This window comes from Pimephales promelas, chromosome 5 (genome assembly GCF_988280905.1).
Source record: "Pimephales promelas chromosome 5, fPimPro1.hap1.1, whole genome shotgun sequence".
NCBI lineage: Eukaryota > Metazoa > Chordata > Actinopteri > Cypriniformes > Leuciscidae > Pimephales > Pimephales promelas.
Genome location: NC_142773.1, coordinates 27,146,206 through 27,159,949, shown reverse-complemented (window position 1 = coordinate 27,159,949; position 13,744 = coordinate 27,146,206). Strand labels below are relative to the sequence as shown.

The window sequence follows — 13,744 nt, the reverse complement described above, 5'->3', positions numbered from 1 at the left end:
ACAAAAAATGTGTTTCCATTATAGTTTATGTGCATGTTTTCTTGTTTTTTATGCACATTTTCATCATTTCCATCCGCCCTGTCTTGAAGTCTTTTTGGAATCCACTTGTAATATTTGAAGCACACTTTTTGATATTGAAAAGAAAATACTGAAAAAACTGAAGAAAAAACATTCACACAGTTGAGTGATCCCTCATGGAATACCCTGATGGACAAGCATGGCAGAGTGCACTGGAAACTGATGTTTTAACTTAACATGTCATGAAAACTTACCTTCACTTGCTTACATTCAAATTAAGATACACCCGGGCTTTAAAGGGAGCCGACGTTGCGGGTTGTTGGGACTTTGTGCATGCTGGGAGCTGTTATGCATCAATCTATCAGAGAACCTCATCTGTATTCAGATTCGGCGGAAGGCCCCGGGAACTTTGGTGTGAAACAGTTGCGTTTGCAACCTTTAAAATGCACCGCGGACACTGCAGCGCGCAATAAATCCGTCGCTTTTTTAGTCCTCTTGATATGTAATTCCTGAGCTGTCAGCCACACTTCAAATCCATCAAAGGCCACTGAAATGTATGTAGATTAGGTTTGTTGTTCAGGAGAGAAGGCCTCAGGTCTGACTCACCTGTTTCATAGGATGGAGGATGGACTAAATGAAAATAAAAAGAATGATGTCACTCTTCAAATTTAAATTATGAAAAACGTATTATATTATATACATTATATTTCCAAATATTTCAGAATTTCATATAGTGCATATGTTGTTAACAAATAAAGGTAGTGTGTTTAACGGTTAGTGTCATATCCTGATCACTTTCCTGTCTGAAAGAATACATCCTGTTCTTTGAATTTGAAATGTTTGCGTTCGTATCACTCCAAACGTCAGCAGAAAGTGTCGTCTTGCTCCTCTGATTTGTCTGAGTGTTCTCAGTCTCTGATTATCAGACAAAGCAGAAAAAAAAAACTCCACCCTCTGCTGATCTCCATCGGGAACCAGCCGCGCCGGCTGCTCCCTCACGCGTGTAAATACAGCTTTGCTTAATTACTCACACCATTAGTTTATTGCTTTTATATATTTGTTGGCTATTAGCTGGCGAGGCTGAGTTAAAGTCCATCCAGTGAGTGCCTAATTACTTCAATCAACACACAAACACACTCACACACACACAGAGGCTCATGGTAATAGCACTGCTCAGCACATGCACGCCCATGACAGTCAAAAGCACGGATAATGTATTTACAAGCTCATAAAACTATGGCGAGTTTACTGTCAGCCTGCTGATAGGGTTGCTCCAAATAATGATTTGTTGGAGGGTGTTTTTTGTTGTTGTTGAGAGGACAGGAATGTCAGTGACTAATGGGGTTGTGGCACGAGGTGTAATTCGACGTGTAGTTATTAGAAGAATGCTGAGGACACTTTAATATGGGAAGGGAAATGAAATATGGTTGTAAACGTGTTTATGAAAAATACAATGTAACGTAATGTGTTGGAATTGGCATTCTGTAATAGATATGTACACACTTTCTTTTGTGTTGTATTAGCACCAGGTTACATTTGATTCTCTATAAGGCCTGTTTGAAATCACTACATCAGGTCATGAAGTTTAAGTCCATCTCGCATGCTGTTAACAACTGTAGAAACAAAAATGTTTCGCGCAGTCAGTCAGTGTGAGTAAATCTCAGTGTGTGTTGTTCTGTGGAGTATGTGTCATGGGCTGTGATTTGGGCACCCCGAGCTGTGACCTTCCTGTATATGTGTGATGTTATCGTATATTGAGGAGCTGTGCGGTAGTCTTTTCGCCCGTTAAGTGGATTGTCCACCCTCTGTGTTGATCAGCAGAATGCTAATATGTCACTGGGCTCAATTGAATTTCCCCTGGAAACTGTGGAGGCGGCACACAGGGTCATTTAGTGAGAGACTCGCTCTCCAACTCACTCCACTGCTGACTGAACTTCGAAGAGCTGTGAGCTCACTGGTTCAGATCTTTCATGTCTCATATCCCAATCCCATATCTATTTACTGACTGGTCTTACATTAGCTAAGAAATATATTTATATTTTAAATCATGCGTTGATAAATCATAACTATTACATACAAGTTAGAATTGTGACAGAAAGTTTGACATAAATTTTGTCATCTCAGTCATAATCTCATAATTTTGATTCAAGTCTATTTTGACCTGTCATAATTTTACTTTGTCAATTTTGACTTTTATGTCATTTCAACTTTTAAGTCCCATTTTGATTTTTAATCTCATAACTAACTATGACTTAGTATTTAATCATTTTGACTGTTTATGTCATAATTATGACTTTTTATTTCATAAGTCATGCTTTAATAAATCATAATTTCTTGTATGTGCCAGAAATTGGATTCATGGTGCCGTCTGAGGATGGGTTAATTACTGTTCAAATAATTTGCTTATTCAAATTAAATTACTTATTTGTATAACAAAACTTAATCACATGACAGAAGCGTAGATGAATGCTTTGTTTCAGCACTTTTTTATGCTCTATATATATATATATATATATATATATAAACAGTCTGTTGGCAGAGCTGTTGTCATGATGGCCGGTCTCAAGTCTCAAGACAGGCTGATAATAACAGGCCATTGCAGAGCTTGACTAAAGATGGTACAGAACTCACCCACTTGTCTCATCAGCTCCAAAATATGTTGCTGGTTTAAAAACTGTAACAAAGAGAGGAATATTTACTCTCTTTACTTTTTCTGACTTTTTTTAAGGCAATTTCTTGAATCAAATATAGTGTAAATAAAGAAAATATTGGTATGGACATTCATAATGACTCTTTTCATTGAAGCATCATTCTTGCTAATAACCTTTAATAACGTAATGGCAAAGTTTATTTCAGGTAGTCATTAACACAATAATCCATTTAAATTACCCGGTGACCCTTTAAGTCCATACACATGTTTAAAAAAAATAAAATAATAAAAGTCCTCTAAGTATTTAGAAAGGGTCTAAATATCACATCGGTTCCCTGGGAATGAATTGTTTTAAATGGGCTTTCATGCATTTATTAGCATAATTGATCTCATTTAAAACGAGTCCCTGCATTTAAATGACTATTATGAATGTGTGTAATTAATTGAGAATCTTATGAGCATGTTTGTGATTAAGACAAGGACTAAATGTGCTGAAATAGTGTTGCTGCAACAATCAGAAGTGGGTTCAAACTCAATGCTGCCACTGTATTTTTAAATATTAAAAAATATTTTTGAAACAAAATGTTTATTTACATAAATTAAAATTAGATAGGTTAGAATTAAAAAAGTAGGCTATCATTTTTGGCTTGTATTTGAGCTATTTGGTCTTTTCATTTCATTGTTTATTAATGTGTATTTCGAGAAGAATCTACTAAATTTGTATTATTTTTCTTGTACAGGTTCTTGTTAAGCTTTTGTTTATTTTGCAGTGTAGAACTAGAAACACACATAGTCTAATGCTGACTGTTAAGGTTAGTCCACATTGTTTTGTTTAATAATGAAATAGCATCAGTTTTGTGTGTTGGGGAACATAGTGAAAGATGACTTTAATATTTTCCAACATCGAGTCTCAACCACAATTGTTACAAGTATTTATTGGGATTATTTAGCATGTAGTCTTCTTTAGTAGAGATAAATCTGTGCCAGTGGTCAGCCGGAATTGTCCAATGTGTATCGCATTGTAAAATGAAATGTCACAGTTCTGCTTCAACTCAATGTAATGGTTCTTTGCATAACCTTTCACAGTTATCTACATCATGATACCCTGTCCACTATGGAGGGCTGAATTGCAGAGCAAATATAACATCAGTACAGCCTGCAGTAGGCTAATATCAGTCATCTGCAGGTGCTCAAGAGAGGTCTGTGACCATGGGGACTGTAGACATGAGTGTGAAATATGAGACGTAGGGGAGAGAGAGATGGTGCTGCTTTTTTGTGAGAGCTGATAAGAACACAATCAGGGCATTGACACCCAGATTCATAGCGTTTAGCCTAACCATTAGCCCTCGTTTAACCTGCTATGACATCCAGATAAAGTAACAGTGGCCCGTGAGATACTGTCAGTTGTGAATGGGGACTTTAATCATGTATTCGTTTACCATGAATAGTCTTTCTGAGCTTTACTGTCACAGAATCATACAATAGAACAGAGAGTATATCATGTTTCTGTATTCATTTTAAAGCTGTCAAATTAATTTATATATATGCACACACACACACACACATACTCCATAGACATAATTAGTTTTGTACTGTGCAAACTGTATATGATATCCCACCAACATTAACCCTACCCCTAAACTTATCCATCACAGAAAGATTTGAATATTGCTATCTTTGTGGAGACATTTTGTCCCCATAATGTAGGATTTACTAAGACACACACACCAACACATGCAACCATTACCTGTCAAAAGTTTTAAAGAAGTCTCTTATGCTCACCAAGACCTTTTAACAAAAATGTAGTAAAAACAGTAATATGAACTATTACATTTAAAAAAAAACAAACATAAATTTAAATATATTTTGAAATGTAATGTTCTGTGATGGTACATTTGAATTTTCAGCAGCCATTACTCCAGTCTTCAGTGTCACATTATGCTTCTTAACAATTTTGAAAACCGTTTTTGCTTCTTAATATTTTTGTGGAATTCATGATAGACCACAGCCTGGTTTCACAGACAAAGCTTAGATTAATCCTGGACTAGGCATTCGTTCAATTAGGAGGACATTTTTGTAGCCTTAATGAACATGCCTTAGAAACAAAAAAACAAAAACAAAAAAACATCACTAGTGTGCATCTTGAGACAAAACAATGACACTGACATATTTTAAGATATGCCTTTGAAGTTAAAGTTGGTTTCAGTTAAAACAGCTTAAACATCATTTTAGTTTGAGACTAGGCTCAAGCCTTTATTGTCTGTGGAACCGGGCATACAATTCAAAAGTTTGGAGTAAGTAAGATTTAATGAATGCAAGGATGCATTAATGGATCATAAGTGACAGTATAGACATTTCTAAGTAAATGTAATTAATTCTATTAATTATGTTAAGTTTAGTTAATTACTTATTAATGAAGTATTGTACCACATTAACATTAAATGATTAAACTGGCAACCTTAGAAAAAATATAAAACACACACACATACGTCAGCATAATGTAATTCATTTGAATAAAATGTTTGTTCGATTGACATTCCTATTTCATGCCATTCTGGTTTTGCATTGTTGTCTTTAAAAATATTTAGATCATTAAAGTCGTGGGTTAGGCGTTGCTTCAGATATGTTGAGCGCTGGCTTGTGTACGCTATGTGGGTTTGAATTCAGCTTGCAGCATTTCTCAGGCTTTTTCCTCCATGCACTGCCAGGTCCAAATCCGAGAGCAGCTCTGTTTGTTAGATTCACCTGAGCCAGCTTAATTTTCAGCATATTAAAAAGCTAAAAAAGTAAAACAGTAAATTAGCTTTTTACAATCATACATCACTGTCCATAACACTTCTTCTTTCAAGAGAGAGACTAGAGTAACAGAAGAAAACATGAGCTATGAGTGTGGTGACTATCAGCGTGCGCAGATATGAGCAAACACACACACACATTGATGTCAGAAAGGAGGTATGGAACCGACTGCACAGAACACGCACTGGAAATGGGAGTGTGTTCCAGTTAATTGGGTGACCCCTGGGGCCAGGCTAGTGATTCTCCCTCGTGGACATTAATATTGTATGAACCTTTCAAAGCTGCGGTGTCACCATGTCTCTCTCTCTCTCTCTCTGTGCCACCCTTTAACCAACAGGCCTGGCCAACACCACCCCTCCCACTGCTACCGACACACACCCTAACGTCTGTAGCCCTACCTACGCAGACACCGGCTTTCATTTTCAAAGCTTTTCCCACATGCTAGTCTAGACTAGTCTGAGTTAGCACAACAAAGCCGTCCTCTCATTTTACAGCTCAACGCTGGCCTGAGCATCGTGTCAGAGAAGGAAAGCCTATCACCAAAAGCGGCTAATAAAACGTTTTGGGATGCCCATCTATTTGACGCACTATAAAAATGTTTTTTATTTGTGTTTTCTGTCTCTCAGACGTTTTGTAGCTCTTTGAAACTCCCAGCTCTATAAATCGAGTGTTTTCCCAGCTCTGGACGGTGAGTGTTTCATGGTTGATCATCCTAGATTTATCTCCAAATATAGTGAGGTGAAATGTACTGTCCCTTCAGACGGCAAGTTGTTTTACTGGGATTTACTCTCTGTTAAGAAGAGTTATGTACATTGTGCATTTTATACCTCCAGTCATGGAAACAAAGCTGCTTTCCTTAGAGTTCTGAAAGGCTTTGTGAATCCACCTATCAATCTCGACGCCGTCGCGCAAATTCACTCTGCCACTGAAGAGGGCTGGAGAGACACGGCCTGCTTTTTTAAACGCCTGGTCCGCCCGCTTTAAAGTGGCTGATGGATTTCACTTCCTGGAACGTGTACTGGCTGACTTTTTGTCGCAACTGCACATGCTTATGTTTCGCAGTGTGCTCCTTCACGTGTCAAATAGTTTCACTGCAGAAATGTTTGCCGTTCAGAATTGAATTGATAATGCCTTTTACATTACAGTTGAATTTCTAAATTTGAATTGAGGATGCAGAATTGCTATTGAAATTCGAATGCAAGTAAATATAATTAAAGTGAATTAATATAAAGACAAACTTTGAAAGCTTGCCTTGCGTAAAAGTTTTTAACAAAGTTGAAAAACGTTGACGTTAGATTGTTAATTGCATTGGTGTGTGTGTATGTGAATACTTTGAAAATTTTGAAAAATGTATGGGTTGTTTTTTCGTCCATACAATGCTTTTTTGGACCCTAATGACAAAAACAGAAGACAAAAAAACAGAAACACAGAAGTAAGTATTATGGTTTTGAAACAAATTTCATTTTTGTATGAATTTCCTAGAATTAAGTAAATCTGTGTTCTCTGAATTGCAAATCCCGTCTTTTTCTGTAGGGTGTGGTCAGTTCAATTCAAATTCACACTCAGTCCTGAATTATGTCCAACCCTGATCTGTTTTGACCTTTGGTATTTAACAGGCAAAGGTCAGGGACCACATATTAGAGTGTGGAGCCGCCGGTGCTGATCTGTGGTGGCCTGAAGCGAGGCATATGTCCCCTATAACGGCAGATGACAGATACAGGTGTCAGTATCTAAGGTTTATTCCCTACGGTCATGAGCTTCAAGCAGAGCATCTAACTCCACCCCACATTCTTGTACGTCCTTATATCACTCCCTCCGTTTACCAGCTCTGTTAGTTTTACGCTTCATCCATCTCGGTTTAATTTTTGCGCTTTTTCTTAGACTTTTTCTTTGTCCATCTCGCCGTCCCCCCACCCCTTCCCTTTCCTTCCCTCCGTACCCTCACCCTCCTCTTCTCTTCCGCCTGCGGGCTGCGAGGATGCCAGGACCCATGCTAATCATGGGTGACACATCATTGAGGGGAGCGGGCTGTTTGCTGTCAGCAGTGTTTTTGGTTCATAATTATTTCACGAGTGTCACGTCAGTGTCAGGCTCTGGGCGAGCGGAGAGAGACAGCCGGCCTGCGGAGAGGAAGAGTGGGTGGAGGGGGGAGTGTCACAAGACCTCACTGTTAGCCACTTTCTGCCCAACACCTCCACTGCCTGCACTTGGAGAGAAAGGCGAGCAAGATGAGAGGAAAAGAGACGTATTTCAGTGTAGGGTTTGAACTTGATGGATCAAATTCACCATGTTCACAGATATTTGTAAAATTTGTGGGCAAGTGTTCTCTCACAAAAATCATGATTCATCTTTGAGTTGCATTATGTAAACTTTTGCTCACCAAGGCTGCATTTATTTTATCAAAAATAAATCTAATATTGTGATTTGATTTTTTTTCCTTTCTATTTTATTGTATTTTAAAATGTAATTAATTCCTGTAATAGCAAAGCTGTATTTTCAGCATTATTACTACAGTCTTCAGTGTCACATGATCCTTCAGAAATCATTTGGTGCTCTAATAAAGGCCATTTGAAAATATTATTTTAATTCAACTATAGTGTGTAGAGTAGTGTAGACTATCAGGCTTAATGTTGGTGTTTTTTTTATTGAATTTAAAGCTTCACATCATAAAGATACAGACAAATCATGTCCTTATCTAAACGGAAAGATGATTCTGTATGGAATTTGCATTTGACCGTTAGATGAGGTGACCTTCTTTAACAGGGAAAATATCAAAGGTTGATTGAATGGTGAAATTGTTCAAATGTCTTGCAGTGTTAGGGGAAAGTGCTGGGAGAAGTTGTTCAGTCTTTATTTATTTCTGTCTTAAATCTCAAAACAAAGTTTCCCCAGTTTTCTGTAACAAATGCACTGATAATCTTCTATAGTAGCCTGTTAATCTCAGTTTATGTTAAATTGATCTCCAGAAACAGATTAGCCTGATTCATGAATAAATTGTTCAGACCAATTTTGTTTTTGCATTGAGACCGAAAAAGAATGATTCCTTTACAAATTAGACATTACTACTTGGCATTTAGCGCAAAAGTGACTACTTTCATACCTGGATTTTTGTCATATGGGTTGATAGACCCAGTTCACTTTTATTATATTGCCATATAGGTTTGGAACGACATGAGAATGAGTACATGACAAAATATATGAAGAGTTCAGATGCAAAAGCCTCTAAATGCCATTTGAAATTTTCTTCTTTAATGATGATTTTTATCTAACTTGTATATTTAAGTTCAGTAATTTCACTTAAATGGCAATGATAATTACCTATTAATTGTTATTTAAGTGAAATTACTGAACATAAATATACAAGTTTGATAAAAATCATCATTAAAGAAGAAAATTTCAAATGGCATTTAGAGGCTTTTGCATCTGAACTCTTCATATATATATATATATATATATATATATTTGTACACACACACACATATAAATATATAATGTATGTAGTTTTCAGAAATCTCTGCTGTGCCGCTTAATTAAATGCAATCCAGACACACTAAAGAAGTATAGAAAGAAAAGAAACAACGGCAAAAAAGCAAGTGAAGACAAACCCCAGTTGATGGTTAGGACAAAGACGGCAGGTATACAGTGCATCTGGTGGAAATGAGGAAGAACAAAGGGGAAGAGGAGGAGGAGGTTTTGCACCCTGTTTTTTCAGCTCTCTCTCTGGTGTCACACACGTCACAGGCTAAGGAGGAGGGAAGCAATCAATGATTTAAACAATAATGCAGCTCTCTGTATTCCCTGTCACACTCTCGCCTGCTTGCCGCTTCGAAGACTGTCACACACTGTCTCCGCCTCGACAGCTTATCTCCCGCATGCTGCTACTCCATCTTGTAGCTGTCCGCCAGTGTCCTCACTCACTCTCTCCAATCCCTTTCTCTCTCTCTCTCTCTCCAACATCCTCTCCATCGTTCTTCCTACCTTCCCGACTGTGTTACTCACATGATGCCTTCACTCCTGGTTAATACACTGTGTCCCTATCTCACGCTGTCGCTCCATTCCCTCTTGCGCTCCTCGTGGAGTGGCAGGGCCGGTAGCCTGGCACAGTTTTAATGGATTGTTTTCAGAAGGTAAATGTGGAAGTTCTTTGGCTGATGCAACTGGCCTTCTGTAAGAAGCCAAGGAGACAAGTGGACAGGAACTCTCTCTCTCTCTCTCTCCCGATTTTCCACTGTCCCCATACCCATTTCCTTCTGCCATTTCTCACACTGCGGCTCTAGCTTAAAGGTATCAGCTTAAATTAAACTATCGGGACAAACAAATTACATCTGTCACCTTTGGTTTGCATGGACTTGACAGGAATTCAATGAAGGCCTCCATGTTTGTTTGGTGGAGTTCTAATCACACTTCAGTGATGGCTGCTCCAATCAGGCACTTGGATAACAGACTTGCTGTTTCACTGCTAAAGTTCAAAGGTTACACAAGAACCGGTCTGTAACCTATGTGTGGAAAAAAAAACACCAAAATCCCATGAATCGATGTCACGATGGCAAAGCCACGACCAGACGTGTGGCGGTGAGTCTCCGGGGAGCTCTAATCTCTGCGTCATCGGTCAGAATGCTGAAGTCCGGCTGAGCTAGGGGTCAAGGGTCAAGCCCATCGGCCTGCTGACAGCCTATCCTTGCAGCTCCCAGCATGCGATGGTTTTAGGCTATCAGTGGGACAGCTGGAGTGAGAGATGCTCATTATGGGCTTTTGACTGCAGACGCCGGAACCACCGGGAGCAGATGCGCAGAATGGCACCGAAGCTGCGGCAGGCCTGTAATGGAGTCGAGATGCTGAGCGCAGGTGATACGTGTCCTGTGAACTCAGGGGGTGTAGGATGGTGTCGCTGCTGCTCCAGAGATCTGCCCAGATCACAGGCTTCTTTTCAACACGACCCCGACACGACAGGGAAGCCCAAAACTCGCCTCTAATTGGCAAGCCGTTCATTTTCACATTCAGATTGTTGTTTCACTGCAGTTCTGCTCTTTTTCTTACAGATCGGAAATGGCAGAATACTTGGACCTGAACGTATCCAGTCCTGTTTGATACTCTAATTGTGACCACAGAAAATGGGTTTGACATCAGTCAGTTGGGACACAAGATGGACCTGTCATAGCCGTAGTAATAACACGCTGGGCTGGCAGGTGCAACAGATCGTCTCTCTTTAATCTTTCACAAAACAGACCAAAAGCTCCATGCAATTGTACTGCCCTATTTTAAAGGTCATAGGTCAAAGGGTTACCACTTTATAAAGATAATTGTTTTAGCATTGCCCGTCTTTGACGTGTGCTGATCATCCCCTATATTTAAACATAATGGAACGATAAATATAGAATTTGCTCTCGGCTTGAATGGAAAAATTAGACAAAAGAGGAGTTTAAACCAGATTAAAATAAAGATGGACTAGAATACGTTTGAAGCAGTTACAATTGATTATTGAAGAATGGTAACAGGTAATCAATAGTTAATATGCAATTTTATGCCTTAATAAGGGGCATTAATAACATGGAAAAAAGGCGTATGTCAGTGTTAATGAAGCTCAATGACTTTTATTGACTGCCCCTTTTTGGCCATTTCTTAACCAAAGATCCTCTTTAACACGACCACTTCTTACTTCCTAGGGTCAAGCTATGTTTACACATCTAGTGCTGCAGATGCCCTCTTTAAAAATACATGGACAATAAACAGCCATTTTCTTCTGTCTCTTCCTCCCTCAGATGCTCCCTCATTCACAGTGTCCAGCTCCATCTGCCCTAGTTTGATGACACCAGTTAAACGGTGGGTGAGGAAATGGAAATTTGGGACAAAGCCCCCTGTTTTTCCAGGGGGACTAATATGTTGTGTGTCAACATCAAGGCTCTGTCCACAGAGTTGTCTCTATATCTCAGGCAGTTGGACCCATGGTGCAGTGCCTGATAACAGGGCCCCATGACACAGCTCCATAATGAAGCCCATTTCGACCATTCATCCTGTGCTAAATGGCTGTATATCTGTGAGGTACAATCCACGTTTTGTTTACAAACCGCTGCACTAGTCATCAACCCAGTGTTCGTCCACATATTTCAATGCAAAAATGCTTGATGTTTTTGTTTTTTTAAATGTGCATTACAAATGATTTATTTATTTGTTTGTTTGGAATGTTACCGAATTGATTTGTCAGATGTGGTATTGTTTCCAGACATAAGGAATTTTCCACCAATTGCTGGCAAACATGAAATTTGTCCAATAGTTTTGTTTGCACTCTAAACCACAAATCATTGAATGCATTAGAATGGCTGTTTCACTTCTGTTTTGCGCAAAATTTGTTTTCCATAAAAACAAATTTTATGGAAACACAATAGCTATTGTCTGCATTCCAAATGTCGATCACATCATCTAGATGGAACATAGTTTTTACTGTTTGCCAACTCATCAACTGAAAAACAGATTTGGTTAAATGTTTTAAGTAACTTAAAATGTTTATTCTGTCCGAAGGTTTTCTTTAGGACTAATAAAACCCAAAATTAAACAACTTGAGGTTTGTTCAATGTGACATTACACAGAAGTGACAAAATGAGACACAATTGCATCATTAAACAAATGAGCCCTCAGGATTACAGCAAAAACACAAGCACAAGGACAAACCCTTAAACAGGACATCCATCAATCTAACAGGATCAATTTTCCAAAGGTCTCTGGATCAGGGATAAAGGAACGAGGGGTTAATCTCTAGAAATCATGTCCTTATTAATAACAATTTTTCAAATATCTAATGCCTGTGAAAGAGTAACTAAAGAATTAATCAAAAGTGATGGCAGATTTGGCCAGCTTTTGCCTTTTTTCCCCAAATGGAACTATAAAGTCTTGGTTGCTTTTGAGTTTTAGTTTGTTTATGTGGACTTGTTTTTTGATCTACTAATATTTCTGGACATGTTTTTTTTTTTTCTGAATGTGATTTCCTCGTGACCAACAAATGATATGGTGCCACTGAATTTAAAAAAACAACCTTTCTCTGAACATCAAACTAAGAAAGCAACAGCATCTGATATTTCTGGAACAATTCAATGTGCAATTACTGTTAATTTGTCTTGATGAAATCATGTGAAAGCACTTGTCTGCTGAACTTAACGCTGTATGAGAATATTCATGTCTTTGACTTTCCACACTTAGAAGATAATTATTGTTATTACCATCACGGTTGAGATCACTCCACAAGGACATGTCAAGACAGTTAAAATCCACACACGCAGATGCGTGCGCTATACAACAGAGCAAAGCGCAAAATGTCTCGTTATCACCTTCAAAATGCTAATCAATTATGTCCTAGCGTGTTTCCCGCCGAGAACACAATGTTTTATTTGTATAATTACTCCCCCTCTGCTGTCGTTTAGATTCATATATTTATAACCCATGCAACTTTATTGATTTTACCATAAGGCTGCATCATTTCTGCACCATAAACAGAACCGGGCTTTCTAAGCAGAACAACAGGGTTTAGTGTAAAACAGTCATGTTGACAGGATGTATGATTAGCTGTGCAGGGTTGGAAAGGGCCGCTTGGCAGACATAAAAGACAAGCTTTTCCTTTCAGAGGCAAATAAAGGGACACAAAGTGGACATCACATTGAATCATGCTCACAGTCAGAGGTGGCAGCTCAGCGTGCATTTGACCAATCTCCCTCGCTCAGGGCACACTTATAATCCTAGATGAAACCAGCGGAGCCGATGCAACATATACGCTGAACGCACACAAAGACCCTTATTCCACTCTTGGATGTGGTTAAAGGGATAGTTCACTTTGAAATTCATTTTTGATATATGTTTTAGCTTACCTCAAGAGCATCCAAGATGTAGGTGTCTTTGTTTCCACAGTATTTTCAATTTTTAGATTTTTGTCATATAATGGAGATTTACGGGGCCCACCTCAAAGAGCATGCACAAAGAAGTCCAAATTCAACATGATTTAATGACTCGTGAATGTAAGTACACATTGATGGCCTAAGACATGAAATGAGCGGTTTGTGTGAGAAAACGAACAGTATTTATATCGTTTTTACTTTTTACCTTGTGTAACCACAGCCATGTCCAAATGATCTGAAGGCACGGGCGCTTCGGTCTGTGTTTGCGCCTGAAGTGATCTCTTGCGTGTGTACGTCACGTTTACATAGAGATTTCGGAAGTTTTACCTTTTACTGTGAAGATCTAAACATATTTAGATATATCGAAATCGTCTTCCACTGTGTTTTCCTGTATATCTAA

General features: G+C 38.6%; 1 long non-coding RNA gene across 1 annotated transcript in view; it reads left to right on the top strand.

Moving 5' to 3' along the window:
• The window catches only part of LOC120481986 (uncharacterized), a 92,492-nt gene extending 80,972 nt beyond the window's left edge, over nt 1–11,520 (top strand). The window contains exons 2-4 of the long non-coding RNA XR_005623410.2: nt 10,227–10,650; nt 11,224–11,284; nt 11,395–11,520. This is a non-coding gene — a long non-coding RNA (uncharacterized LOC120481986). The remainder of the gene's footprint in view (nt 1–10,226; nt 10,651–11,223; nt 11,285–11,394) is intronic.
• Nucleotides 11,521–13,744: the final 2,224 nt, after the last annotated feature.